Source organism: Lithobates pipiens, unplaced genomic scaffold (genome assembly GCF_037356315.1).
Source record: "Lithobates pipiens isolate NorthernLeopardFrog02 unplaced genomic scaffold, aLitPip1_a1.2 Scaffold_7, whole genome shotgun sequence".
Taxonomy (NCBI): Eukaryota; Metazoa; Chordata; class Amphibia; order Anura; family Ranidae; genus Lithobates; species Lithobates pipiens.
Genome location: NW_027507892.1, coordinates 385,303 through 391,302, shown reverse-complemented (window position 1 = coordinate 391,302; position 6,000 = coordinate 385,303).

The following is a 6,000-nucleotide window of genomic DNA, read 5'->3' as shown; positions in this document are numbered from 1 at the left end:
CCAATGACAGCTGATCATGTGATAAAACGCTAGTATTCCTCCTCACGCTGACAGCGCGAGGAGAAAAAAAAAAAGCCGATCGCCGGCGGCCGTGTTCGGGACATCAGTCCCGATCACGGCCAGCAATTTAAATGGACACCTGCCCCCTGCCAGTGCCCACCTGCCACCCGCAGTGCCATCCTGAAATAAAGTAAGTGCCCCCTGTCAGTGCCACCCAGCAGTGCCCATAGTGCCCACAGTGCCACCCAGCAGTGCCCACAGTGCCACCCAGCAGTGCCCACAGTGCCACCCACAGTGCCACCCAGCAGTGCCACCCACAGTGCCACCCAAAATCTGCCTCAAAGGTGCTGCACCCCAGTGCCGCCCATCAGTGCCCAGCAGTGCCGCCCATCAGTGCCCAGCAGTGCCGCCCATCAGTGCCCAGCAGTGCCACCTATCAGAGCCACCTATCAGTGCCACCTATCAGTGCCCATCAGTCCCATCTATCTGTGGTACCTATCAGTGCCCATCCGTGCCACCCATCCGTGCCACTTATCCGTGCCACCCATCCGTGCCATCTTATCTGTGCCCATCTTTGCCCATCAGTGCCGCCTTATCTGTGCCCATCGGTGCCGCCTTATCTGTGCCTATTAGTGCCGCCTTAACTATGCCTATCAGTGCCCACCAGTGCAGCCTATCAGTGCCCACCAATGCAGCCCATCAGTGCCCACCAATGCAGCCCATCAGTGCCCACCAATGCAGCCTATCAGTGCCGCCTAATCAGCGCACTTCAATGAAGGAGAAAAATGACCCGTTTGCAAAATTTTATAACAAACTATTAAAACATGATTTATTTATTTTTTGCATCTTTTTTTGTTTGTTTAGCAAAAAATAAAACTCCGAGCTGTAACTAAATACCACCAAAAGAAAGCTCTATTTGTGGGAAAAAAATGATAAAAATTTCATTTGGGTACAGTGTTGTATGCCCGCGCAATTGTCATTCAAAGTGCATCAGCGCTGAAAGCTGAAAATTGGTCTGGGACTGAGGGGGGTTTAAGTGCCCAGTAAGCAAGTGGTTAATGAATCTCCAGCTGGTCCGCACCTTCTTTACTTTTTCTTAGTTTTTTTTTCTTTCCTGGTCTATTTGTCCCTCACCCTTTTTTTTCCTCTCTTTTTACTATATTATGTTTGATATCTTGGCTACCCCAGGATACTTTTGATAAAATATACTGTATGACCCTACAGTGACAATACACTTGAGCATGAAAACAATGGTGTCCTTTTCTCACGGGCCCCTCCTCTTCCCTTTCCCCTTCTCCCTTCCCACCTTCTTCCCTTCACCATTTCCTGTTACTCCCGGGTGTGAGTTGACTCTGTTATACATTGTATGCACTCTTCTGCTTTTGTTTTTTGTTAATGATTATTATCTCTCTGAATTGTATGGTCATTAATGTTGCCACTCTCCTCTGAGGGAATTTAACCCCTTCATGCTGACCAGATGCAAATATGCGGCCTCAGTGGACTGGGCTTTCTGTGTATGGAAGAGAGAGATGTATCATATCTCTTGCTCTCCTTGCAGAAATAAAAATGTGTGTACAAAATAAAATAAATAATAAAAATAAAATACAAAAATAATACCTAGGTCAAGGTTTGATCTAGGTCGATGCCAATGTTAGTGTTTGTGTCAAGGTAAGGGTCAAAAGTCAAGGTCAGTGGGCAGGGCTGGACTGGGACAGAAATTTGGCCCTAGACTTCATCCAGACCGGCCCACTTACATTTTGAGTGTCCCATCAGCACTCCCTTACATCAGAGTTTCCCCGTCACCAACCCCCTTACAACAGAGTGTCCCATCACCAGCCCCCTTACAACAGAGTGTCCCATCACCAGCCCCCTTACAATAGAGTGTCCCATCACCAGCCCCCTTACAACAGAGTGTCCCATCAGCACCCCCTTACATCAGAGTGTCCCATCAGCACCCCCTTATATCAGAGTGTCCCATCAGCACCCCCTTACATCAGAGTTTCCCATCACCAGCCCCCTTACATCAGAGTGTCCCATCAGCAGCCCCCTTACATCAGAGTGTCCCATCAGCAGCCCCCTTACATCAGAGTGGCCCACTGAGCCATCGGCCCACCGGAAAACTCCTGGTAGTCCCGATGGCCAGTACATACCTGTCAGTGGGACCACTTTCCTCTTACAGAGAATTGGCTATAGTAAAAAACGAAGCTAGCTGCTGCCATAACCCCGGTATTTAATGTCAAAATAATGACGTATTTTTACTATGGTCTGGGTCGTCAAGTGCCGTTTAATTTTGGAAAGCCTGGACTTTACAGAGCGAAATACAAAATCACTGTTAGAAATTATTCTTTTTGAGAAAAAATGTCCATCCTGTTCCTTCAAATTTTCTCCTCACTGCGGTTGAAAGTTATGGAGTATGTAGTATCATTCGAAGAAGGTCCATCCGTTCAAAAATTGAATGTTTTGAAGTTTTGAGCTACTTTCAATTGACATTTGTCAAGTCATCAAATGTTTTGTACGTTCATTCAAAAATCGACTATTTTATAGCCATCTTTAGCCTCTCCTGCCAAGTTCATTTCCAGAGATGCTGGTCCCAAGCACCAGGTCCTCCAGCTTCTTTGAATACATTTTTGCATTGAATTATGCAAAGCACGTGTCACCACTTCCGTCCCCCGATTTTTTTTTTTTCCATTGAGATGACTTTTTAGTACTTACTCTTTGCCTGCTGAAAAATAGGATTTTTAAAACAGCTTACCTGTAAAATCCTTTTCTTTGAGTACATCACGGGACACAGAGCCACAGTAGTTACTGATGGGTTATGGACACTGGCACACCCTAGACAGGAAGTTTAGCCCTCTATATAACCCCCCCCCCCCCCTGCTGGGAGTACCTCAGTTTTGTAGCAAAGCAATATATGTGTATTAGAAGAGGGGAGGGACCGCTATGTCCCGTGATGTACTCGAAGCAAAGGATTTTACAGGTAAGCTGTTATAAAAATCCTGTGTTATTTTTCGAACATCATGGGACACAGAGCCACAGTATTTACTGATGGGATGTCCCAGAGCAATGCTATCGGAAGGGAGGGTGACACAACAAAAGTAGGGTGCAGTCAGACCTGAGGACCTTGTACCGCTGCCTGCAGCACACTGCACCCAAAGGCGAAATCCTCATGTCTTCTCACATCCACCTGATAGAATCTGGTGAATGTATGGACTGAAGACCAAGTTGCGGCCTTGCAGATTGGAGCCATGGAGGGATGGTGATGCACTGCCCATGAATCACTAACAGCCCTGGTGGAGTGCGCTTTGATTTGAAAAGGTGGAATTTTCCTCTTCAAATCATTAGCTTGAACAATTACCTGCCTAATCCACTTAGAAATGGTAGATTTTGACGCTGCTTGTCTGTTTTTTAGGACCTTCAGGCAACACAAACAAAACATCTGTTTTGCGAATCTGAGCAGTTGCTTCCAAATAGGTTTTGACCACTCTCATTACATCCAGAGAATGTAGTGACTTTTCTTCCGTAGAACAGGGATCTGGCAAAAACAAAGAAAGAACAATATCCTGGTTTAGATGAAAACCTGAAACCACCTTCGGTAGAAAGCTAGAATGAGGACGCAAACCTACTCTATCCTTATGATTAAATATAGCTCTTTACAAGAAGGAGCCACCAATTCTGATACCCTTCTTGCAAAAGAAATGGCTACCATAAAAATTTGCTTCCTTGTCAAAAGGACCAAGGAAATGTTGTATCAACCTAAAAAGGCTGTTTCTGTAATGCTAAATTCAAGTCCCAGGGGTTCAGGAGAGCTCTAACCGCTGGATTAAGCCGCGTTACCCCTGTTTAAAGCCTCATACCAAAGAGTGCAAGCAAGCGGACGTTGAAACAATATCAAGAAGGCAGAGACTTGGCCCTTGATAGTACTCAAGGCCAGCTTCATCTCTAACCCCATTTGCAGAAAAGCAAGGATTCTCCCTATGACATACTTTCTGGGATGCCAACCCCTGGATTCACACCAGAAGACATATGCCTTCCAGACTCTATAATAAATTACTCTGGAAACTGTCTTCCTTGCATTAATCAAGGTAGAAATTACTGGGCCTGAAAGCCCACGACTCTTCAGAATGTGGGTTTCAATAGCCAAACCGTTAAATTTAGCATTTGTAAGGTAGGATGGAACACTGGTCCCTGCGATCGCATCTTCACTATTTCTGCATACTAAGATCTTCTGGGCCACGCTGGGGCCACTAGAAACACCGGCTTCTTTTCCTGCTTGATCCTGCGAAGAAGTCATGTTAGCAGCAGAATAGGAGGGAATACATAAATCAGTGAGAAATTATACCAGGGAGTCCCCAACACATCTGTCCTGCATGCAAGTGGATCCCTTGTTCTTGACACAAAGTTGTCGATCTTGTTGTTGAACCTGGATGCAAACAGATCTACATCCGGGATACCCCATCTTTGGCATATAGCCAGGAAGATGTCAGGGTAAAGAGACCATTCCCCTGGAAACAACTGCTGGTGACTTAAGTAGCCCGCCTGCCAATTCTCTACCCCTGGAATGAAGATTGCCGATATACACGGCACATGCTTTTCTGCCCAAATTAGGATCTGGTTTACCTCTCCTAGGGCTGCATGACTCCTGGTGCCCCCTTGAGGATTGATATAAGCCACTGCTGTGACATTGTCTGTTTGGATCCTGACAGGACAAACCTTCAACCTAAATGCCCAGTCCTTTAGAGCTAGGTATGCCCCACGAATCTCTAGAATGTTGATGGGTAAGGTCCTCTCGGTTCTGGACCATGTCCCTTGGACAGTTGTCTCTTCCAGAACTGCTCCCCAACCCGAAAGGCTGGCATCTCTTGTTACCACCTTCCAAGTAACTGGTAAAATGGATTTCCCTTTCCGCAGATTCTTGGGTACCAACTACCAACTGAGGCTCTGACGCACTATTGGTGACAAATGCATCTAGCGCCTGGATTTTCTTGTTCCTGGCAGATAGGATACTGTTTTGCAGCAGTCTCGAATGAAACTGAGCATAGGGAACCGCTTCGACCAAAGCCACCATCTTTCCCAACAACCTCATACAAAGGTGAATAGAAAAACCCTTCTTTGCCCGGACTACCTGAACCAGCTCCTTTATGGCACTGATTTTTGCCTGGGGTAAAAACACCCTCTTCTGGTTGTATCTATGACCAGACCCATATACTCTAGTCTTCTTACTGGTTTTAAAGAAGACTTCTCTAGGTTGAGGACCCAAACTAGGTATTCCAGGTAGTTGACTGTGGTGACCAAGCTTTGGTCTAAGCTACAGGCCGGTCTTTTAAGAGCAGGTTGTCTAGGTACGCTATAACCGTTATACCCTGGGCCCTTAATCTGGCCAGAGGAGGAGCCAGGACCTTTGTGAACACCTGAGGTGCAGTAGCTAGACCGAAAGGCAGAGCAACAAACTGAATATTAAGTTTTTCCACTTCGAAGCGGAGATATTTCTGATGAGCGGGGAAAATAGGTATATGCATCCTTGACGTCTATTGATGCCAGAAGTTCTCCTCCTTGTAGGATGGAGACTACTGATTGGATTGATTCCATGCGAAAAGATCAAATTTTTAGGAACCAGTTTAGATCTTTGAGATCTAGGATGGGTCTGACATCTCCATTTGGCTTTGGCACTGTGAAAAGGTTTGAATAAAACCCCAATCTCTGCTCTTGCATGGGAACCACCATGATTACTTTTTGCGACAAAAGTCGCTCCAACGCTTGAAAGAGAGACTTCTTTTTCTCTGGGTCTTTGGAAACATTTGATCTGAGGAAACGAGGAGATGGAATTCTTGGAACTCTAGTTTGTAACCTAGAGTTATTGTGGAGACCACCCTTCTGTCCTGAAAATCCTCTTGCCAGACCCTTGAGAACTGTAGCAGTCATCCCCCCACTTGAATGAGTGGGGGGCGCCCCTTCAAAAAGAGGCTTTAGCGTTCTGTCTTGTAGATTTTCTCCACCAGGACT